Genomic DNA, 26078 nt, shown 5'->3' on the forward strand with positions numbered 1-26078 from the left:
GACAAAATAAATGTGCTGTACCAGGCTCCTACGAGGGTAATCCCAAAAGTAAGGTCTCCTATTTTTTTATAAGTACATAGACCTGTTTATTTCTACAATAGTTTACATCAGTTTACAGCTTGAACATTTAGCTATTTTTCGACATAATCACCATTTTTGTCGATGCATTTTTGTAGACGCTGTGGCAGTTTTTGTATGCCCATGTCATACCAGCTCGCCGTCATGCTGTTCAGAAAGCTATGAACCTCTTCTTTCACCTGGTCATCGGAGCTGAATCGCTGGGACCACAATTAACGCTGACAGGTACTGTGAGATCGCTTTCCGGCCAAATGTTCTTTTAATCTAGGGAACAGGGAACAGGAACTGGGCGCCAAGTCAGGACTATAGGGTGGGTGGGTAATTATGTTCCACTGAAACTGTTGCAGGAGCGATGTTTGGGCGAGCGTTGTCATGCAGAATGTGTACGCCCTTGCTCAACATTCCTCTTCTCCGATTCTGAATTGCCCGTTTAAGTTTTTTCAGAGTCTCACAGTATCTGTCAGCGATAACTGTGGTCCCAGCGATTCAATCTGACGGGAACCGGAGTTACCACTGCGGCAAGGTCGTTCAATTCCACTAAACGAATTATTTAAGTCCAACCTAAAAATATTTCACTAATTTAGCAAACGTATGTATTTCAAAATTGTACATAAACATAAGTAAATGTGATTCTTGAGTTTCTCCCGGCGTATTTGATAATCAAAATATCCACGGGTGTACTGCCGGTCTACAGTGTCCAACGGCCACAATATTTCGGCGATCACACATGTCGCCATTATCAGGTGAACTGACGGACTGAGCTCCTGTGAACGTGCCGGCACGGAGATCCGTACGCTATGGCTGCTCAGAGGGAACTGGGCGGAAGGAGCGCGCCGCGGGTGGAGGGTATTTAAATAGGCCAGTTCCCTCTGAGCAGCCATAGCGTACGGATCTCCGTGCCGGCACGTTCACAGGAGCTCAGCCCGTCAGTTCACCTGATGATGGTGACATGTATGATCGCCTAAATATTGTGCCCGTTGGACTCTGTAGACCGGCAGTACACCCGTAGATATTTTGATTATAAGTAAATGTCATTTGAGAGTATTAAAATAAAAAAGTTTAATCTGAAAAAAAAAATGATTTGCGTGTATACAATACCTTATAACCTTCAGAAATCCTTTCCGAAAAACTGTACACCTAAATACAAACTCTGATCTCATTTTTAATTGTGATGCATTATAGCTGACTGTAACATTAATGAGCGTACTGACCAGAGTTAACTACAACTAGATCGTTACATCTTTCTTTATGAAGACGTAAATTATATTTCACTAATTGTTTCGGTGCAATTAGGCCCTAACGCTGGAGACATTCGTCGAAAGAATATTTAATATTTTTCTTGCCACACAAGCAATCAGATAAATCCATGGGCAGTAATTTTTCCAGGCTATAGTATACTCTCGCCTCTCACATAACTTTCTTGCAAGTATCTACTGAATACATCATGTAGAAGTGGAGAATCTTCTGCTCAGCCCATAAATTTCGTCTTCTTGTAATGTCCTGGATTGGCTGCGGTGACTGGGTACTTACGCTGAAAATACATATACTCAAATTACTATTTTCAGAATAATGTCGGGATCCTATCATTTGTTAACATTCAAATGACTAAAATAATATCTACACAACTTTAGAAACTTACAACTTTAGAAACCACACATGTGTCGAGCCGCTTGGTAAACACACATTCTTTTATCGTTGGTTAGTTTCCTCAATGTGCGATATTTAGGCACCTCAAACAATGAACTTTTATAGCACATACTGACGCACAATTTCTGCTCTGCAAAGACACCAGCGTCTTGTTTCAAAGGTTTCAGGTACTGAAACTACGAGAATGCGTTGAAAAGTAATGCCTCCGATTTCTTTATATGAAAACTCTTAAAGCTTTTTGAATAAAACGAACGGTCTTAACTTTTTACATCTTTATTCTTCAAGTCTACATATTTGCAGCCCTTTGCCACGAGAGGGCTCCAAAGTATAGCGGGTAACGTGGTGGTGTGCAGCGTAACTATGTCGGTGCGTGAGAAACAGCGTGCTGTAATCGAGTTTCGAATTCAAAGAGTTCGTCCACACATGGAGCATCCTCTCTTTCAACTTGACAATGCCAGACACACGTACCACGCACGAGCCTGGACATTTGCAACAGTCCGACGCCTTGGGTTCCCTGTCATCCATCGTCCTCAATACAGACCCGAATCTGCCCCACCCGATTTTCGTGTTTCCAAAACTTAAAGAACACCTTCGAGGAATCCAATTTCATAGTAATGAAACGTTACAAACAGAGCTGAGGTTGTAGCTCCGTCAACAAAGTCAAATATCCTACAGTGATGATATCAACAAATGATCTCTCTTTGGGTGACATGTGTTCGTCACCAAGATGACCATGTTGGGCAATAAATGTTTGGACCTGAATAATATAGATGTAGAACGTTGATAATTTTTACTTCATTTAAAAACCTGTTAATAACGTTTACTTTATTTAAAAAGCTTTAGGAGTTTTAACATAAAAATTTCGGAGGCATCACCTTTCAGGTCGCCCTCGTACATTTATATCACAAATTTGATTTCACCAGAGATACTATAAGATCCAGATGAAATAAAATTACATGCCGCTTCATCGTTGTCCTGAATAGTACAATCTGCTTATAAGGTATAAAACCACAGTAGAACTAAATGTAAGATTGGCTCCTCGTCTCCCTCTAGATTAACTATTGCTTGCTCAAATGGCCTAAGAAATGCTATAAGCTGGCCAATTATATGGTAGTCATAAACTAGCACTTTATCAGAGGCACCTTCATTATCCAAAACAGCCTTCTCTCACTCAGTCTGAGAAAGTACTGATTGACGCATCTAAAAGAACCATTCCCGCAAATTGAAACACACCGCTTTAAAAATGAATTCAGTCTCTCACAGAGCCCTCGCCTCTTGAAGTAGCAAACCGTGGCCCTTACCTGAAATAAGAACGCCTAATTCATCTCGATAATTTTCTTTTAAACGCTGTTCGCTCAGATCATACTTCAAGACCATGTTTACGCTAAGAGCCATGAATTGAAGCCGTTTTTATATCTCGAGAGCCTTAACAATACTACTTCCCTGCTCTGTGAAATTCAAAATTTTCGTAATGTCTTCACGAGAAATACCCACACTTTCTAAACGATCTTCCAACTCACTTCGAATGTTTGTGCCAGTTTACAGGCAGTTGGAAAACGCCGAGCACGTTAAAACATATTTATTCAAACTCTAGTCTGAATTTATGTTGCGCATTGTGACTAGGGTTGCCAGACTGAACACAAGGCAGACCCGGATACCAGCCAACTGGCCACGGACATTGGCGTAATTGGGGACAGAATGTGTTAAAAGAGATTTTTCTGTATTATAACGGTCACAAATTTTACTAACCTGATAAAATTAACTACTACTACTCTACTATTAATCATCTACTAGTGTTATTACCACTAACCGAACCTATAACAAAGAAAATAAAAATACTCGTTATATTAGTAAAAAATTAGTGTTACAAAAGCGCACCTCTTTAGACATATTTTATTAAGGATCTCGCTGCATTCGTAAGGGTTCTGTTTTCAATAAACACACAGTAGAAATCTGCACATGTCATTTTCAAATTCATCTGAATAAAAATCTCGGCTTTCACAAGCTCAATGAACATTCTGTTTCTAGCATCCGACTATAACGCACTCATACACTAAATACGTTAGTGACGAGAATTGTGAGGACATGCTGCATTATTCTGAACAGATTTAGTGCTTCTGCTTTTTGGAAAAACGCGCTCTGGATTTTACAATTATTGTCCTTCCTATCAGATACTACCGATTTCAAAACAACATACTCATGATACAGTTCGTTTCCATTGAAAATAATGTTGAATTTTTTCCCACTTCGGCAAAGTCATTAATTGTAAATAATTTTGGTTGACATAAATCTTGCACGAAAGCAGTTATATACAGAGTACCGGTCCAACTAAAGTAGTGCCATTTATTAAGAGAGTTTAATAATCTGTCGTAAACAAGTGTGCACCCTTCTTGTAGAATATTGTTTTCTCCTTCTATAACGTATTCTAAAGGCATACTAACTTCAAACCCATAAAACTTTTCCCCCTTATGACCCTCTGTTTGTTTCTTCATTTCTGATATAATTGCGTGAGCATCTTTGGAAGGCAGGTCCTCCTTTTCCAAAAGAAAATGCAAGTACAGTTGCTTTTAAAAAGTACAGAAAACATTCTGGTAGTGACAGTGAACAATTGTTTGCTTAGTCTTGTTATGAACTAATAAATATCGAAATTAGGAGGTTTGTATTTTCTTCGCCCCGTGCTACATAACATATCTTTAAAATCCGAGGTATCTTAACAAGCCGCACCGCAGCTGTCGGCAATGATACCAATTGCACAACAGACTATCGCAGTATTTCACTATAGTTATGCTGAGCAAGCTCGCAAAATGTTCTTGGTTCCTAGGGTCTTCCTGATGATGATGAAAAGAATGAATATATTTTAATAACTAGATTTTCTACACCGTATTTTGCAAGCATGAATCCAAATTTAGCACAATTATGCAATATGTTACAACATATTGGTTTTGATTATGTTTGCAGTTTCTCCTTCTACTCTAGTAAAGACAGAATTATGTTTACCAAAACTAATTGAAGATTTGTCGTCTGAATAAGAAACTACACTGTTTAGTGTTAAAGCATTTTCCAATAAAACAGATTATTTGAAATGGCTTCTGCACATTCGTTTAAATCTTCATAGAAATTAAGAACTTCGTTATATTTTCCCATTATCTTTGGAGAAGTGCGTTGTAACTTTCGGGTAATGTTTTTTATTACGCTTATTTGAAGCGTCTGAACCTAATAAAAACGGAACATTTTGCTTTAATTCGCTTCGTATCTTCTCCTTAGCATAAGGCAGGAGTACATTTTTACTAACATCTTCCTTTCAGTTCAGCCGCATCTTACTTTGGTGTTACGGAGGACTCTCTGAAATCGTGTGGAAATAACTTATTAAAACAATCTTAAGAAATCGAAACTAATTATCAGTCTCCACTTCGGCCAAGTCATTAAATGCAAATATTTTTGGTTGACATAAATCTAGAACGTGCACAAATTATACGCAGTATTATTCCAACCAAATTTCTGCCATTTTTAAGACAATTTAATAATCTATCGTAAACAATAGTGCTCTCTTTTACTAGAATATTCTTTTCTTCTTCTGTAATGCATTCTAAAACATTTAGCTTCAAATTCATAAAACTTATCCTTTTTACGGCCCTCTGTTTGTTTCTTCACATTTCCTCGTGAATATCTTTGGAAAGTGGACTCTCTTTTTCCAAAGGTCTGTCTGCTGTAGAAAATGCAGGTAAAGTTTCTTTTTAAAAAACAGACTTATCAGGTGCATCAGCCTGAATGGGTGCCTTAAAAGTTGTCAGGCTTGCGGGAACCCTGTTGGGCTACTTTAATCACTGTGGTTCAGTGCACATGTGCACTTGGGTGTCCGACGCGACAGCGTGAGCTGCCTTAATGGCTGCGGCGAAGATACGAACAAGCAGGCTGGAAGGAGAATTTGTGGTGTTTCACACCAAGATACGATGAAGCTAATTCCTTTGCAGTCATTTTATCGTATTTTGCTGAAATTTTTTTGGTATAAAATTAAGATTAGATTGATTTTGTGTATGTGTGGTATTTGCTTTGTGTCTTTCTGATTGTAAAATGTTTATTCACGACTTTCAGGCTGTCATATTTGACAGTACATGAGATACTGCACATTCTGCACCGATACACACAATCATCAGTAACAAATTCTTGTATTTACTCTTTACATTGTTCGTCCTGCAACCATTCTTCACGGAAGGAAATTAGATGTCATCTCTTCATTTCACTGTTATGATTCACTATTCTGAATTATGAAACCTAATCTATTCACGCACGATCCGGCTGAAAGAGAATTTACTCCCTCAATAATAATCAGATCCTGATTACTATTAAAGATTGGAGCTGCGCCTTTCCGTTTCCAGTCATTTCTGGTAAACTGTTAACTGACAATGAACGACTGACGACAAAAAATAGACTTTACCAGATATTATTCAGGTAGTGAAGGGAGAAGTAAATTTAATAGTCATGGGTGAATGGAACTCGATAGTAGGAAAAGGAGGAGAAGGAAACGTAGTAGGTGAATATGAAATCGGATTAAGGAATGAAAGAGGAAGCCGCCTGGTAGAATTTTGCACAGAGCATAACTTAATCATTGCTAACACTTTAGTTCAAGAATCATAAAAGAAGGTTGTTTACGTGCAGGAAGCCTGGAGATACTGGAAGGTCTCAGATAGATTATATAATGGTAAGACAGAGATTTAGGAACCAGGTTTTAAATTGTAAGACATTTCCAGGGCCATATGTGGACTCTGACCACTATCTATTGGTTATGAACTGTAGATTAAAACTGAAGACACGGCAAAAAGGTGGGAATTTAAGGAGATGGGACCTGGATAAACGGAAAAAACCGGAGGTTGTAGAGAGCTTCAGAGAGAGCATTAGGGAACGATTGACAAGAATGGGGGAAAGAAATACGGTAGAAGAATGGGTAGCTTTGAGAGATCAAATAGTGAAGGTAGCAGAGGATCAAGTAGGTTAAAAGACGAGAGCTAATAGAAATCCTTGGGTAACAGAAGAGATATTGAATTTAATTGATGAAAGGAGAAAATATAAAAATGCAGTAAATGAAGCAGGCGAAAAGGAATACAAACGTCTCAATGAGATCGACAGGAAGTGCAAAATGGCTAAGCAGGGATGGCTAGAGGATAAATGTAAGCATGTAGAGGCGCATATCACTAGGGGTAAGATAGATACTGCCTACAGGAAAATTAAAGAGACCTTTGGAGAAAAGAGAACCACTTGCATGAATATCAAGAGCTCAGAAAGAAACCCAGTTCTAAGCAAAGAAGGGAAAGCAGAAAGGTGGAAGGAGTATATAGAGGGTCTATACAAGGGTGATGTTCTTGAAAACAATATTATAGTAATGGAAGAGAATGTAGATATGATACTGCGTTAAGAGTTTGACAGAGCACTGAAAAACCTAAGTCGAAACAAGGCCCCGGGAGTAGACAACATTCCATTAGAACTACTGACAGCGTTGGGAGAGCCAGGTGTAACAAAACTCTACCATCTAGTGAGCAAGATGTATGAGACAGGCGAAATACCCTCAGACATCAACAAGAATATAATAATTCCAATCCCAAAGAAACAGGTGATGACAGATGTGAAAATTACCGAACTATCAGTTTAATAAGCCACGGCTGCAAAATACTAACACGAATTCTTTACAGACGAATGGAAAAACTGGTAGAAGCTGACTTCGGGGAACATCAGTTTGGATTCCGTAGCAATGTTGGAACACGTGAGGCAATACTGACCCTACGACTTATCTTAGAAGATAGATTAAGGAATGGCAAACCTACGTTTCTAGCATTTGTGGACTTAGAGAAAGCTTTTGACAATGTTGACTAGAATACTCTCTTTCAAATTCTGAAGGTGGCAGGGGTAAAATACAGGGAGCGAAAGGCTATTTTCAGTTTGTACACAAACCAGATGGCAGTTATAAGAGACGAGGGGCATGAAAGGGAAGCAGTATTTGGGAAGGTAGTGAGACAGGGTTGTAGCCTAATCCCGATGTTATTCAATCTGTATATTGAGCAAGCAGTGAGGGAAACAAAAGAAAAATTCGGAATAGGAATTAAAATCCATGGAGAAGAAATAAATACTTTGAGGTTCGCCAATGACATTGTAATTCTGTCAGAAACAGCAAAGGACCTGGAAGAGCAGCTGAACGGAATGGACAGTGTCTTGAAAGGAGGATATACGAGGAACATCAACAAAAGAAAAACGAGAATAATGGAATGTAGTCGAATTAAATCTGTTGATGCTGCGGGAATTAGATTAGGAAATGAGACACTTAAAATAGTAAATGAGTTTTGCAATTTGGGGAGCAAAATAACTGATGGTGGTCGAAGTAGAGAGGATATAAAATGTTGACTGGCAATGGCAAGGATAGCGTTTCTGAAGAAGAGACATTTCTTAACATCGAGTACGGATTTAAGTGTCAGGAAGTCGTTTCTAAAAGTATTTGTATGTAGTGTAGCCATGTATGGAAGTGAAACGTGGACGATAAATAGTTTAGACAAGAAGAGAATAGAAGCTTTCGAAATGTGGTGCTATAGAAGAATGCTGAAGATTAAATGGGTAGATTACATAACTAATGAGGAGGTACTGAATAGAATTGAAAAGAAGAGAAATTTGTGGCACAACTTGACTAGAAGAAGGGATCGGTTGGTAGGGCATTTTCTGAGGCATCAAGGGATCACCAATTTAGTATTGGAGGGCAGCGTGGAGGGTAAAAATCGTAGAGGGAGACCAAGAGATGAATACACTAAACAGATTCAGAAGGATGTAGGTTGCAGTAGGTACTGGGAGATGAAGAAGCTTGCACAGGATAGAGTAGCATGGAGAGTTGCATCGAACCAGTCTCTGGACTGAAGACCACAACAACAACAACAACAACCACCAGTTGACACGATGCAGCGAGTTATCAGTGTTTCTTCAATAATGTGCTAGCCGAATATTACAGACGCAACAATGAAAAGTTGTCAGAACAAGAAGATAATGTAGTGTTTTGTTACAGTAAGAAAATAACATTCGAACGAAATTATTAAAAATGACTGAAGAGTAATGTCGAATTCAAGTCCGTAGCGCAATGTCATTGGACCGTATAAGTAGAATTCATTCCAAATCCAGGCACTCCGAGCGGCACCCGCCGATCTGGCAACCGCGTAATTGTGACAGATATGGAAAGCACCTCTTTCTATCTGCCTGTCCATAAATCAATGTTACTTCCGCAGACACCAGAGTCAACTGCATGCACTATGGCTCTGAGCACTATGGGACTTAACATCTATGGTCATCAGTCCCCTAGAACTTAGAACTACTTAAACCTAACTAACCTAAGGACAGCACACAACACCCAGTCATCACGAGACAGAGAAAATCCCTGACCCCGCATGCACTATGTCGGGGAACAATTTGCTGCGCACGTTATGAGCTAAGTTTTGGACTTTTTTAACTGCTGTCACTCGAGAAGGAATAATATTTTTAATATCCACTGAGCCATACTTTTTTTTTTCCTTTCTCAATCAATGGTTGCCGTAAATTTAGAAAGTCTTTTACCTCTATACTGCTAAATGGCCTCGAGTGCTTAGCATCATTTTCACACACTCGTCAAACTCTAGGTCCACGTCCTCTTTCAAAATATTTATGAAGTGAGGAAATGCTGGTCAAATTTCCAGACATGTGGTAACATACTTGAGGTTCTCGAATGAGTGCTTAGTAACTTTTTAGACAATTTGCATTGCGAGACATCTACCGATTCATTTGAAGCAGTTTTATGAACACAAAAAAATCTTTTCCCAAGCTGGACCTGAGCTCTGCTTAGTGTTGGGCGGATGGCGTAATCTGTTATCAGGTGCAGCAGGCGAAATTTGCAAGGCTTGCGGAAACCCAAGTTGGCCCGCATCAACCACTGTGTTTGTGCTTCCGTCACGACAGATTGAGCTGCTTTAATGGTTGTGGCGGAGATAGGGGCAGGCAGCCTGGATGGAATGTATGTACATCTCTCTGTGTAGAATGTAGAAGAGAGAGAGGAGGGGGACTGGTTTATAGAAAGGATTCGATATGGGAGGGGTTTTTAGTAGAATGAAATTATGATAGGTATTTCTGTATCCGATCCACAAGCGCTTTTCTGGATACGATTGAAGAAAATAAGCAATGTCGCTATGTGCAGTCCGTACCGCATAGTAGACGAAGCGCTCTGCCAGCCAAATTAAGTTGCAGTGTTTGGCGGGAGTAAAGAATTACTGCGACTCTTGGCTACTGAGGTGGGTAGTTCGGCAAGTGTTACACTACCTGTGGTAGTAATCAAAGGCAAGCTGACAGCTGCGAACCACCTGCATCCTTTAATGCCTGATGTCTTTCCTAACGGCAGTATAATTGTCCGTATCTTACAGCCAGAAACATGCATTATAGTGATCTCACGTTGATGTCTCCGCGATCAATTTTGCCTGCTGTAAATCCTATGGAACCCATCTGTGTCGCTATCGGGTGCGATCACCGCATACACAAGTCAGCGGCCCGTTATTTACGCGAATTACGTGACCTGTGCGTAGACATCTAATGCCACATACCCCAGCTTACCAACAAACAGTCGGATCCGTGAGACACAGAATCTATTTATTTCGTTCCAAAGGCGCAAAAACAAGCTATTAAGCAGGCGGTCGTAATGCAGAAAATGTTAGAAAGCTGTACAATGCTAACGCCCCGAGCGGTTACAGTTCTCCATTCAGTAAACAGAAGAACGCTTTTTCTGATTAAATCTAAGGCGAGGAGTTACATTCTATCAAATAAAATTTGATCAAGGCTTAGCTTTGACAAGATTCCTTATTACATTATCAAATTTTATTTCACAAAGAAACATAATCAAAGAAAATTTGATAGTATAATACCAGCCTTAGGAGCATTTCGTGGAAAAACTTTTAAGCCGCGCGGGGTAGCTGTGCGGTCTAGGGCGTCTTGTCACGGTTCGCGCGCCTCCCCCCGGCGGAGGTTCGAGTCCTCCCTCGGGCAAGGGTGTATGTGTTGTCCTATCACGGTATAAGTGTATATGTGTTTGTATGTGATGCCACTTGTCACGGAATAATTATATATTTTTATTTTTATAATTATATTTTTTATGATTTTGGTTGGGGTGGATTTAAATATTGTGGGCTAGCATGAGACTTTTAATTAACTTATATGGCAGTTACACTCGTAGAGACACCCTCACCGCCTTCTAATAAATAGTTTGCGTGAGCGCTGCTATTCAGAAAAGAAAATATGCGTATTCTTACGCAAACTGTGATTATTAATATGGGTCTCAGGGGCTACTGGTTATTTATGTACCAGACTACATAAAGATTAACTGAGCTATTGCGGAATGTAATGATTTTCAATATTTCTTGTTCATTAGTTGTAAGGCAAAACTGGAGAGGATCTCATCTGCCGTTAGGCGGCCAAAATGAAACTTACTGAACTTATACAGTGCTGTGGATTTTAGTAAACGAAATTTATCACTACTGTCTTTAACTTTGAAATAATGAAAGATCAAAATTGAGAAGTCTCTAGCATTTACATTTAATATTATGACTTGAAATTTTAATTAAATAATACAATCAGCGTACTGGCCGACTAAATCCTGCTAGGGCAGATGAACTCCCTGCACTACGAAGTTCTGTAAAAATTTTGTTAATTATAATTAATGGTTGCGATCATGAGAAGTGACAACTAAGTCAATAATACACACTTTCTAATAACAATTTCTATTACATTTTTCAATACAGATAAAACTTACGTTAATTATCAGACAGCACTACAATGGCGGCCTACCGCTAGACGCAACAAAAGAGGAGAGCTTTCAATAAAGCATTGTCTCTGATCTTCATGGCCTATGTTACACAGGTACTATACAAAAACTGCTCTTTTTTAATTACATCGATGTTTGTGATTTTTGGTGGTATTATTTAACTTTTTTAATCTTTCTTACACATTGCGCACACGTACACAGTCTTGAAACAAGCCGGCCGAAGTGGCCGTGCGGTTAAAGGCGCTGCAGTCTGAAACCGCAAGACCGCTACGGTCGCAGGTTCGAATCCTGCCTCGGGCATGGATGTTTGTGATGTCCTTAGGTTAGTTAGGTTTAACTAGTTCTAAGTTCTAGGGGACTAATGACCTCAGAAGTTGAGTCCCATAGTGCTCAGAGCCATTTGAACCATCTTGAAATAATTTATAATTCACAAGTCGCACAACAAAAACTTCCTTTCCCTTTCTCCAAATGTCCATTTATGTGACGTACCGTCATAGTCTTAAGCGTAAGTTAGTTTATGTTAGATTAAGTAGTGCGTAAGCCTAGGGACAGATGACCACAACAGCTTGGTCCCATAGTCCTTACCACAAAAAAAAAAAAAAAAAAATACTTTAACTGGTTCTGAAAACGCTTTGCCTGATTTCGCATGATATATGAGTAACGGTAAGACAACGGTAAGACTCTTTAACAATGACAGGAAACCAGCGACGTGCGACGTGCTGGAGAATGCTCCAACTCGGGCTGGAAGCGCAGGTACGGGGCGGACCCTCCTGATTAATGAGTCCTGATGGCGACGACGACCGTTGATTTATAACAGCCTTGCCAGGAATAACCTCCCCTCGCCTACCGCGCTATCTTAATGCCCCTTGTTTCCCCTGCATCCATTTTAAGCCTTTTTTTCTTCTTTCACTTTCTTTTCGGCGACGCGCCTCGCCAGTGGATGACGTTTTTCTCGGCCTCACGTAGTGGCACACAGGTACCCTGCGTTTAACTCCTGGTTAAGCTTATATTAGCATAAGTGCTATTTTCCATACAATTTAGTAATTGACGGCGTGCCTTAGGAAACAGTGATCTTTGTTATTATAATAAATAAACAGCCACCGTCTGGATCAATCCTTTTGTTACCGACTACCAGTTTCAGATCTGCGCTGCACATCATCTTCAGGTGCAGTTTATGCCGCCCAGACTGAAATCAGTAGTTAGTAATAAAAGAAATGATCCATACGGTGTTTGTTTATTTATTACTTTCGGTACAAGCTTTCGAATGTATAACAGACAAAGGCGTTTGTGTCTCGCATTAGCTTACACGTATTTTTCACGTAAGATTGTATTCGAAAATAGTTCCTCAATATGATCATTGAATTTTTGGGTCACCTTTGTCCATTTCTAACTAGTCGATGATTCCTCTTTAGTATCACGCTTTTTTTCAGCTCTGAAGAGGCCTCGATTCTATGCTTTTCGATAATCCGGCGTTAAATAAAAATTTATGTTTCAATTGGAGAGCTCAGAGGGTGCGCAGGAGTGCACAGCTGCTGTTCTCAACCAAACGACTATAACTGTTTTTCTTTTTTACAAATAGGCTCCCTATTTATATGACTTAACATTCGTAATCTATGAAAAGAAATGAATAATTTTGTACATTTTTCTATATATTTCGTAAGTCTTTTTTTACAAGATCTAGAATTATTTTCGAAAAATGAATTACAACTGAATCTATCATTCGACCGTTGACATGATGTTGTCTTGCATCTGAATAATTATTTAACATAAAAAATTTTGAACAATTTTCACCGTCAGACTCTAATAATCTGTTGTTGTAGATGCGATGAAATATCCTCTAAGTCTTAATTTTTTTCAAAAATGGTTCAAATGGCTCTGGGCACTATGGGACTCAACTTCTGAGGTCATTAGTCCCCGAGAACTTAGAACTAGTTAAACCTAACTAACCTAAGGACATCACAAACATCCATGCCCGAGGCAGGATTCGAACCTGCGACCGTAGCGGTCTTGGGGTTCCAGACTGCAGCGCCTTTAACCGCACGGCCACTTCGGCCGGCTTTAATTTTTTTTTTCTTAACTAATTTACTTCTTTATGTACGGAGTACAATTTTGTCAATATTTATTGTGGTGTGTTCTGCAGTGAGCCGGGGACCTGGAAACGACGGAGAAGCTTCGTCCCGCCGTAGCCCTCAGTGGTTCACAACCCCACAACAGGCCACAACAGTCCACCCACTCCACCGCCGCCCCACTTCGAACCCAAGGCTATAGCACAGTTCGGCCCTCAGTGGACCCTCTGCCCCCGGAAAGGTCTCATACCAGACGAGTGGAACCCCAAATGTTTGTGTGGTAAAGTAATTGTAGTGTACGCGTACGTGGAGACTGTGTCTGCGCAGCAGTCGCCGATAGTCGATATAGTGTAACTCAGGCGGAATAGGGGAAACCCCGCATTCGCCGAGGCAGATGGAAAACCACCTTAAAAACTATCCACAGGCTGGCCGGCACAACAGAGCTCGACACTAATCCACCGGGCGGATTCTTGCCGGGGACCGGCACCCCTTCCCGCTCGGGAAGCAGCGCGTTAGCCCTTGGCGGCTAGCCGGACGGGCTCTGCAGTACTTACTTCTCAGTTCAGTTCGGGTTATTTTAATAATTTGTTAGAACACAGCCTGCAGACAAACCCTATGACCACCGGAGATTCTTGCACTATACAGGGTGAGGCAGGAAGAAAGGTACATGCTTTGAGAGGTGATTGTTTTAGTGATTCTGAACAAAATACTTCATATGGACATATGCCCTATTCCGAGTGGTTTCCGAGATAGAACACATTTAATATCACTTTTTTTTAGTCTTTCCTGAATAACTCAAAAACTGCACCCTCCAGCGAAAGCGTGTCGTAGTACAAAATTAAACTATATTAAATTTCCTACAAAAAAGGTCCTATTCATTTTTTTCTCTAGAACTAATGGTTTGTACGAAGAGAGCCCGAAAACGTCGAAAAACTCGATCGCCGCGCTTGCGCTGTAGCTTACTTAGTTTTTGTAGGCCAATTCGAGGTAGCATATTGCGGTAGCAAGTTGAGACGAACAGTCTCATACGGGATATTTGTGGTCTATCAAACTGAGAAACTATCTCAAATTGGCCTACGTAAGCTACAGTGTATGCGCGACGAGCGAGTTTTTCAACATTCTCGCGCTCTCTTCGCAAAAAGCATTAGTACTAGAGAAAGAAATGAATCACTATCACCCCTGAAAGCGTGTACCTTTCCTCCTGGCTCACCCTAAATCTTCCATATGAAGATAAGAGAAAGGTAACAAGGGAGGTCTAGCATTTCCCATGAACAACCAGTAGTTTGTTTGGGTCCATACACTGTAACCAAGTTTCGTGTGTGTTCGCGAGGTATGTTGCCTTTACAGTGTAAGCACTCTTTGCACTATATTCATAGTACCTGTGGACCATAATGTACTAATGTCTTCTAATTTTGCATTTAAAAAGGAAAGGCATGAGCGCTGGGTAGTTGCAGTTAATATATTATCAAAGACTCGTTTTGGTAGCATTGTCATTGAAAGTCATGGATCACGCTGTTGTGCCAAACGGAGTTATAATAATAATACAGGGTGGTGCATTAAATGTGTTACCACTTTGGTTTTGAATATAAACTTTATTTTCAATACAATCTGAAAGGAACATATACTACAATCAAGAGCCGTCCATGGAGATTTGTTCTAACTCAGCACATCCTCAATATGTCCACCATTTCGTTTCCTAACTTCCTTCAAACGAACACTGACGTTAGTGATTACCCTATGGCACATGTCTTCCGTAATTTCACTCCAGGCTTGAAGAAAAAGTCTCCTGAGCTCCATTAAATCACGTGGACGTTTCGGGAAATTTTTTTTCCTTTGGGTGCCCCCAAAGAAAAAAGTCACATGGGTTGAGGTCTGGACTATTGGGGGGGGGGGGGCAATTTTGTCCGTCATTGAAGCGACCTGGAAACCTGAGTGAAATGATCCGCATGTTGAAATTCTCGTGTAAAAACTCCAACACAGTGTTGGCAGTATGTGTATTTTTTTTCAACTACGTAATTTTTATAAATGTTTTGAACCAAGATGCTGTGTTAGTAGTTCTATTGGCAGATGGTAATGCTTCTGAAATTAGTCGTTGCGTAAAGAAAGTCGTATTCCAGCTCTTCGACACTCAGCTCTCCTTTTTCCAAATACCGAAAGCTGCGGAACTTCACTTGAACAGAATATATCGGTGTGTACTGTGTTTGTAGTTTAATACTCTTGTATCATAACACTGTCATTAGGAGGAGATTGGGTTGGGTTGTTAGGGGGAAGAGACCAAACAGCGAGCTCATCCGTCTCATCGTATTAGAGAAGGACGAGGAAGGAAGTCGGCCGTGCCCTTTCAAAGGTACCATCCCGGCATTTGCCTGGAGCGATTTATGGAAATCAAGGAAAACTCCCAAATGCGAGTCCAGTGTGCTAACCACTGCGCCACCTCGCTCGGTATTAGGAGGGGACTATCCTGCACAATACGTAAACTGTTTCCCTCATGCAGAAAAAATTGTTTGAGAAATTAGGTCCCCTATGACATTTGTACTGTAATGTATCTTGTTTACAGCAGTCATTAATGACATGTGATTTGGTTGGTTCAAATGGCTCTGAGCACTATGCAACTTAACTTCTGAGGTCATCAGACGCCTAGAACTTAGAACTAATTAAACCTAACTAATCTAAGGACATCACACACATCCATGCCCGAGGCAGGATTCGAACCTGCGACGGTAGCGGTTGCTCGGTTCCAGGCTGTAGCGCCTAGAACCGCACGGACACTCCGGCCGGCACATGTGATTTAAATCTACTTTCAACACCTTTTTACATACATAGTTTAGCCACACAACAGTACACTAATCTGTTGTATCATATTTGACACATAACACATAATATGAAGTCTTTGTATGACATTTACTGTATGCTGTCATAATCATGGATTCAGTGCAGTTATTAATATCATCAGCTTAAAAATTTATGTTTTTGCATGCTACTGTTTTCGTGGACGCTAGTTAGAGCCAATATTTTATTAGTAAACAAATATTAGTGGAACCAAAGATCATTTATTTGCTTTTGGCCCATAAATATGAATTATTCTACCTGGAAGCGAAGGAAGGATCCATTACCTCAATTTTTTTAAAGTCCTAAGTTTTCTGCCTCGTTTGATACTGCCCACTACGAATTCCTCTCCTGTGCCAACCTCTTCATCTCAGAATAGCACATGCAACCTACGTTATCAGTTACTTGCTCGATGTTTCCCTCTTCCTCTACAGCAGAGGCGACCACGATTCCGGCTCGTGCACAGACACCACGGCCAAACCGTTCTGGCCCGCGGCACATTTGGTTCAAATGGCTCTGAGCACTATGGGACTTAACTTCTGAGGAGGTCATCAGTCCCCTAGAACATAGAACTACTTAAACCTAACTAACATAAGGACATCACACACATCCATGCCCGAGGCTGGATTCGAACCTGCGACCTTAGCGGTCGCGCGGTTCCAGAGTGTAGCGCCTAGAACCGCTCGGCCACCACCCGGCCGGCGCAGCACATTTCCCCCATCGCCAGGCTACGCTGGGTAACTGCGAACGCGCCGCTTATAAATGGCAGAGTATTGGCACTGCATAGGACTTTGTATTATATTCACATTTTTCAGCAATACAGATCACAAACAAAACCAATTCTCGGCATTATTTAATTATTTTTGGCGCGCTGAAGATATAATTTTTGTCTCGTACGGACTGTAAATTTTTGTCTCGTACAGACTGTCGATATACGTACAGCGCAGATAATTTTACAGTTTCCCACTCAAAGGTGCCACGTATTCACACTTTTGCAACCTCGTAATAGAAACCTGAAAACTCTACGTTAGGAAAACAATGTAGGCGTTCTAAACAATTTTAACGTAAAAGGATTTGTCATTAAAACTGGAATTACCTTACAGATCAATCAGTTACTTCTGCATATACCGAAGGCGCTTTCAACTGAACGGTAAATGGTCTCGAAAACAGTTCGAAAACAGATGCAAGATTCACAGTGTCGTCAAAACCTTTATAAAACTATCCCTGTAATTCATTCAAGGCCAGGATGAATTCTTCAAACCTCGCGTTTTCTTTAACGCCGTGTGAGGTTAGGGAACTGGACTCTTCAGAACGTGTCCCTTTTGCAACGTAATTTTCTTTTTAGATGCATCCTCATCAAATCAGAAAGAAGTTACCTTACAATGTCTTACTGCGGGCAGTGTGCAGTCAAGTCCAAATTAAAATATGAAAGTCTGCAATCCATTCAGAATGTTCTAAATTCCGTACCTGCTCTCCTTCTTGCTTCGTAAACTCAACAACAGCGAGTTTTAAATCGGCAAATCGTTCCAGGCATGCGCCTTGATTTAACCAGCGTAGTTTGTAGTAATGTATGAAGTCTCCATACTCTTCCTTCAGTTCCACTGAAAACTGTTGCAATTGAGAGTCGTACAACGGGTGCGACTTCAGAAATTTTAGTATTCTTACCACCAATTTCTTGACGTGCTCCATGCCTGCAAATTTAGCACAAAGTGCTTCTTCACGTACAAAACAATGAGTCTCATCTGTTGAGCATTGTAATTTTTTGCTCTTTTATTGTCAACTAAATCTCTAATTTCTTCCTGCATGGTATTGTAGTGTCGTTTCATAGTAAATATGCAGAACCCGTTGCTTACACGAATTGAGTATTCTCATCCCTCTCTTCTGACTTTGCCATTCATTTTAAACGATTGTGACGATAGATGGCTAGACTGTCCCATTTCGTACAAACATCCACTGGACCTGCGAGCCTCCTTCATACCATGAACAAATAGCAAAGGTTAAACAGCGCTGACACCATGATTCTGCCGAACTCTGAGAGTTGTGCCGACCGAAAAATGCCACACCTCAACGCTAACTGAAACGTACTTCCGAGAAGGACCAAGCAAAGCCGAGCCATACAATGCTGAGCTCCAAACGTACGTTATCAGAAATTTCTTCCTCAAATTAAGACATATATTTCATAGTAGTTGATTTCTTTTGGCCAGGGATGCCGTTGTTGCTAGTGGATGTCTGTTTTTTATGTGCTGCTTGCTCTGTTTGTCACGAGTTATTCAGCTGCCTAGGTAGCAGAATTCCTTAAGTTCATCTTCTTTGTTATCACCAATTATGATGATAAGTTTCTCGCTGTTCTCTTTTCTGCTACTTCTCATTACTTTCGTCTTTCTTGGATCTACTCTTAATTGTTATCCGCAGCTCGTGGTCTTGCGGTAGCGTTCTCGCTTCCCGTGCACGGGGTCCCGTTTTCGATTCCCGGCGCGGTCAGGGATTTTCCCTGCCTCGAGATGACTGGGTGTTGTTGCGTCGTTTTTATCATCATCATTTATCCCCATTACGGTCGAACGAAGGCAATGGCAAACTACCTCCGCTATGACCTTGCCTAGTACGGCGTTCCGGGTTTCCCGCATCGTCCCCTACGCTCCTCGGAGTATGGGACCTCATCATCATCACTCTTAATCCATATTCCGTATTTATTAGACAGTTAATTCCATTCAATAGATCCTGTAATCATTCTTCACTTTACTGAAGATAGCAATATCATCAGCGAATCTTAACATCGATCTCCCTTCACCTTGAATTTTAATGTCACTCTTGAAATTTACTTTCATTTTGTCATTGCATCTTCGCCGTATAGATTGAACAGTAGGGGCCAAAGAATACATAGCTGTCTTACACCCTTTTTAATCCGTGTAATCCGTCCTTACTCTTCCACTCTTATTGTTCCCACTTGGTTCTTGTACATATTGTTATTACCCGTCTTTCGATATAGCCCACCCCTGCTTTTTTTTGTTTCAGTATTTCGAGCATCTTGCACTACTTTACATTGTCGAACTCTTTTTCCAAGCCGACGAATCCTATGAACGTTTCTTGATTTTTCTTCAGTCCTGTTTCCATTCTCAAACGCGAAGGAAAAATGCCTCTCTGGTGCCTTTACCTTTCCTAAAGCCAAACTGATCGTCATCTAACTCATCCTCAGTTTTCTTTTCCATTCTTCTGTGTATTATTCTTGTGAGCTACTTGGATGCATGAGCTGTTAAGCTGATTGTGCGATACTTTTCACACTTTTCGGATCTTGCATTCTTGGGAATTGAATGGATGATGTTTTTCCGAAAGTCTTATGGTACATTGTCAGTCTCATACATTCTACATACCAATGATTTTAGAAATTCCGATGGAATATTATGTATCCCTTCTGATTTATTTGATTGTAAGCCTTCCGAAGCTCTTCTAAATTCTGATTCTAATACTGGATCTCCTACCCCTTCCCTATCGACTCCTTTTTCTTCGTTTATCAAGACATCATTTAAGTCCTCTCCCTCATAAACGCACTCAATGCATTCTTTCCACCTGTCTGTCTCTCCTCCGCATTTAACAGTGGAATTCCCATTACGCTCTAATTGTTATTGCCCTTGCTTTTAATTTACTTCTGACAATCATTTGCATTACGATTTCTTCACAATATATTGAAGGTTTTCAGTACGACTCATTTTTTCTTCGCCTTAATGAATCGCGCGTTTATGTATGTGAGTGCGTGCGTGCATGCATGTGTGTGTGTGTGTGTGTGTGTGTGTGTGTGTGTGTGCGTGTGTGTGTGTTTTGTAATAATCAGCAGGTTGTAATCAGGCAACCAAATTAGTGTGGCCATAATTTTTTTGGACAAAAGTGGGGTTTTCACACCCTTTCTTGGCCAAAAAGTGGGACAACTTTTTATGTCTCGTTAAATATGGCTTTTAATTGTAACATTTCAACTTCCACTTGAAATGTAGGCTTTACCAATATGAGTAATGGTAATCAAGTATAGATTTATAATTATCTATAAGCTGATCTGTGTATGGCCTCAAGCCCTCTCTTACATCGGACCAGCGTTTAACACATACAGCGTCTTTTTGACATCATAGTTACCCAAGACAAATAGTATTAAAATAATTTGGGTTTCTGTAGTGACAAAGAGAGTAAATAATTCTGACTACGAACTAATAAAGTTAATACTGGCAGGACTTCTACTGCTGCCATTTATAGTGATAATAGCAATAATATTAAAAATAATAGTATTAATAATAATAAATACTGCACAGATAATAGTAATACTAATACTAATAATAGTAATAATAATGATAATAATAATAACGATGGTAAAAGATATAAAAAGAATTTATAGGTGCACAAAACAGACTCTTTCTGATACAGCAAGTTATGGGGGAAAAGAAACTTAAGGACACTGTATCAGCTAAGACTAATGGGAAATGAGGAACATATGGTTGGAATGTGAAAGGGCGACAAGTGCGTACAGGGACAATGGTTGTCGTTATTATTGCTTTAGAAGATATGTCATTGACAGTCTTCTGAAGCTGGAGATTTTACTCAGTTCTGTAATATAGTATGGGTGGTTGTTCCAGATCCAGTTTCCGGCTGCTGATAAGAACATAGAGAAAGTGGCTGAACGATGAAGCGGGACAGAAAAGATTGTGCTCTGATAGGAACGGGTGTTTCTGCTGTGTTATTCAGACAAGAGACGTTAAGATCGAGGAGAGATGTCAGGAACAGTGTACATTGATAAGACGGTAGAGAAGACAGAGGGAATGGAAATCTCTGCATGTGCCTGTGCATAACCAGAATAGCTATGTATATAACAAAACAAACAATGGAAAAACTGTAAAGGAGAAAATGTCAAGCTTTCATAAATTGACTAATTAAGAAATGTAACATTCATAATAGGGAATGTGAGGAAGACATGCATTCACAATCACGACAGAAAATTTTTTAAAATTAACACAAGAAATTTATTTCCTGGTGGATTCCATTCTGCTATCATATTCCTTTAAAGGTGAAATTTCATTCAGCAGCTCAGATTTGTCTGACAGGTATGAACAGAAATCAGTACAGTTATATTTAAGGAAGTTGAAACAAGATAGAAAATACGCCAAACACTCCTCAGAGTAAGTATGCTCGTCTGTCCACTGCGAGCATTGCAAGCCGAAAACTTGCAGTGTGGACAAGCAGTGGAAAGAAGTATTGTGCTATGTTAAGCGATTCTCTGGCAAGAATTGAAAAATCTACACCATTTTTCATGTGCTGTCAACTGATGCCAGTATTCACTCCCCGTTTCCACTTGTTTTACTGAAGACTCAGTATGAACTAATTCATCAAGTAAGGGACTATCATTTACTAATGTCCTTTTCTTTTAGCCACGTTTTCAACTACTTACCATTCCGAAGGTTCTACGAGCAGCATCCATGAGCATATAGGAAACTCAGATATTCATGTGGCCAAAAGGATAAATAGTCTTCTGAAGCATAATAAAATGTTAATACTGCTCTCTCAAATTTCATGACAGACTGGTCATCACAATCATTTAGCAGTTTTTTTGCACTAAATGGTACAAAATTTTCATTGTTCCTTGAATTTTTACTTTTCAAAACTTTCCTAATACTTCACATATGGAATTATTCTGCTCCTCAGCGCTCGAAATGTAATGTTGCAATACACTAATTTGTGAATGTACAAGAAGTAAATAACCTTTATTTACAGGATGACCGAAAAAACTAGAAAAGACTACAGGGCACTGTGTTAAGACTGTGACAAAAAGTAAGACTTCGAAGGTTGGCACATTTTTAAAATCCTTTCTAAGGATGGAAACAATGAAAACCATCTTCTATGGCAAAAGGGAAGTAAATTTCTGTCAGTGACACCAACAAATTCGCTGAATTCAGTGAGTAGAAAAAAATATATATGAAAATGTTCGAACAGTGCAGTCAGAACCAATCACATACATTTTGAAGTGTGTTACGAGCAACATGTACTGAACGACCTATGCCAACAATACTAGAGTCCTGTAATAACTGTTTTTTCAGTAGAATGAAAACATGATTAACTTTTTTCTTCATTAAACTCCCCCCCCCCCCCCTCCAAAATTACAATTAGTATAATTTGCAGCAAATGCAACACACTTTGAGGTTATGTTCAAAGACAGTACTACATGAGAAAGATAATTAAAAATTGATTAAGATCACTCATTCTGCGATTCATCAAGGCCAGGCAATTTAATCTGCGATCCGCCCTCACCTGAGGAATATTACAAAACTATCACAGTAAAATTTTCTGGTGCCCATGGTTGCTAGCATCAGTAGATATCGAAAAGTATCTTAGACTGTTAACAACAGCTGTTACATGATTTTAGGAATGTGGAGCTATAACTTCGTTGATAGTTGCCTCGTACATCTTTTTTCCACATGAAATATTTTCTACGAATCTAGATTTTGTTGTTGTTGTTGAACACTGCAGTCATTCGAACAGTACCTTTAGTGGTGTATAACAACATGGCTGAAGCTGTTTTGGGATTAAAATTATGACAAATCGTTATAACTTACCACCACCACGTCCTAACACTAGCAAAGAAAGTCGAGTACGCCATCCTTACAGTGATTCATCCATTCATCTATTACGGGGTACCTACGTACCAAAATCGTTAGTTTACAAAATCGACAGTCAGAATAATTTTAACCGGTTTGGAAATGTTTGAAAATAATACTTGGAAAATCGGAATAAATTGCTAGATTTTTTTACAAAAATGTCAGAACATACTTTTGGAGGCTCAAAACTGGGGCAATCTCGATTAATCAGGACGAATAGTCACCCTAAGTCAAATTAAAACACACCGCTTATGATGGATAGTTACACATTTAACACTTACCCGCAACGAGGAAAACACGTGTAGCGCTAAATTTTGACGATTTCCATCCTGCAGAAATTCATTGACGCTGCATAAGAGTTTAGCAAATTATGATAGTAAATCTCTTAATAAAGATGTAACTGCCTTTCACCTCATTATACACTATCTCATAGTAAGACTCACCCAAATAGTAAGACTCACCCAAATAGTAAGACTCACCCACACCGGCTTTGTGTTACAGTCCAGTGGTACTCAACCTGGCCCCTACTGGTCACTAGTGGGCGTTCCAGCTTTCAAGGTGGGCGGTGGGAGGTAAGTGTTTTAAAACTATTTTCATTACTTTTTTAAAAAAATTTCAATACATTTGATAGGTGATTATCATTATATGCCTTAACTTGCTGTAATTCTGCTTTACAAAATTTTATAAGTTACTTCCCTACCTTATAAATTACCATTAATGTGTTACTAGTGGGCGGTTAGAAAATTTTACTACTAACAGAGACACAAAAGTAGGCGGTCGACAGAAAAGCTTGACTACCCTTGACTCTGAATGAATAATTAAAGCAAATGTATTTCCTTAGTAAATGCTGTATTCTTTATATTGAATTACAATTTTCAAAACAAAAATGACGTTACCCGATAAAACGTGAATGTGAAACCATTTTACCGAAATGTATCCCAACGATCAAGAATCTCCTTGATTAACAGTTAAGAATCTCGACGATTTTTGCTTGTTAGTGATACCGATAATGGTAAGATAACGGCTCCAGGAATTTCAAGACTTTCCCGCGATATAATCACAAGTTAACAATTTTCGGAGATTAAATTAAGAGTAAATTGAAATTAGTCAAAGGCCATAACCATTAGTACGGTGGTTTATCATATTCAGTTACATGTTCCCATCAAATGGGAGTTTCATTATGAATTTACACACGGTTGCATAACGTAACAAATAAGTCACTTGATGGACTGAGATGGAATAACGAGTGCTGCGTGGTTTGAGGCGCTACATCACGGACTGCGCGGCCCCTATCGTCGAAGGTTCGAGTCCTCCCTCGGGCATGGGTGTGTGTGTTGTTCTTAGTACAAGTTAGTTTAACTTAGTTTAAGTAGTGTGTAACTCTAGGGACCGATGACCTCAGCAGTTTGGTCACTTAGGAATTCACACACAACAGTAACGGGTCTCTGTCATTAGGTGCTATGCAAAGTGGAACAGACAAACGAAGTATGAAAAACTATGTTTACAGTATTTATGCACGCATACTTCCAAGAACACAGCAATTTTTCTTTAGTCGTGTCTTTTTTTTTTTTTTTTTTTTTTTTTTCTATATCTGCATTTTCTATTTATTGTTCACGCAGGAGAGGAAGACAGCGTCTCCGTTGGGTAGGAAGCAATCGTTTCAGTTGAATCTTCGAAAATAATTGTAAGATATGTTTATGCTGTCATCACCCATTTTTATACAAAGATTTCTGCCTCCTCACTGCCAAAAAATCCTCAGTACAGTCACACATTTCGTTTGATATGCCATACGATCGTACCTCTGGTATTATGTGTAGATATGGTATTGAGTCAAATCGAAAAATACTGCATATACCTGAATCCCCTGATCTATGGCTTTCAGTATGTGAGAAAAGTGAGAGTGAGTTTCTTATGATCGATGTTTCTGAAATCCATGTTGGTAACTATAGAGGAGGTCCTTCTGTTCAACATACTTCATTATGTTTGAGCTCAAAACATATTCCAAGCTTCTACAACAAAGTGATGTCAGGGTTACTGGACAGTAATGTTTTGCTACCATTCTTGCAGACGGATGTGACCTGTGCTTTCTTTCAGCTGTTGGGCACAGTTTCTTCTTCTACTGTAGATTATAGTTAAAAGACGGACTAACTTAGCCGCAAATTCAGTACTGATCTGACAGGGATTCCGTCGGACTATGGAGCTATGCTCAATTTCAGTGATTTCAGCCGTGTCTCAATGCCAATGATAGTAATACCTATTTCACTCTTCTTTTAGGCTGTTCGAGAATTTAACTGGGAATATATTTGTAAAGGAAAATTTAAATACATAGTTTAGCATTTATACTTTTATGAAGTTCCAACACTGATGACGGTTTGCTGCGTTCGATTGGCAAGAAATCGCATTGTGTACTCTTATGAAGTTTAACATTTTGTATTCATGTAATGAGTTTTAGTAACGAGTAATGAACATTCGGTTACTCACATGTACATTGGTATGATTGCACTCACATCTAAGGCTGTGGTTTGAAAACGGATGTGATGGTCCGAAACTAGTCATCGCAAAAACTTGGGCGAATAGCGTAAGAAAATACAATATTTGTGTTTTTTGTTTGCTACACTCAGTTTCCGTTCCTGTCTAGTCCGTTGATGTCCGTACACTAACTTTGGTACCAGTAAAAGCCTTTACATACGAACAGAATTTCTTCGTATTTAGTGAAAGATCTGTCGACAGTGTTATGCTACGGCAGTTATTGAACGCTCCAAGTATTGGTCTTCTGACAGCTAAACGCGTTTCTTTCAACATCTCTCCGTCTATAGCCACATGTTTTGTTTCTTTAGAAGTTCCTGTACAGTGACTGTGTACCAAGGAGGGTCCGTGCCGTCATGAACTGTTCTACTGCGTACGTATCTATCCAGTGCACGGTCTACTATTCTTTTAAATTTGAGCCATACTTCCTCTACATGCTCTTGTCCTGGACTGTGAGTCTCGAGTTCCTTCGTCGAGATATGACACTACTGCACCTTTATCTGT

At 39.7% G+C, this 26078-nt stretch overlaps 1 protein-coding gene across 1 annotated transcript in view; it reads left to right on the top strand.

Moving 5' to 3' along the window:
• LOC126095530 (uncharacterized) overlaps nt 1-26078 on the top strand; it is a 391122-nt gene that overhangs the window by 161804 nt on the left and 203240 nt on the right. The window contains exon 4 of the mRNA XM_049910312.1: nt 23550-23620. The gene's annotated coding sequence lies outside the window, so the exon portion shown is untranslated. The remainder of the gene's footprint in view (nt 1-23549; nt 23621-26078) is intronic.

This window comes from Schistocerca cancellata, chromosome 8, assembly GCF_023864275.1.
Source record: "Schistocerca cancellata isolate TAMUIC-IGC-003103 chromosome 8, iqSchCanc2.1, whole genome shotgun sequence".
Taxonomy (NCBI): Eukaryota; Metazoa; Arthropoda; class Insecta; order Orthoptera; family Acrididae; genus Schistocerca; species Schistocerca cancellata.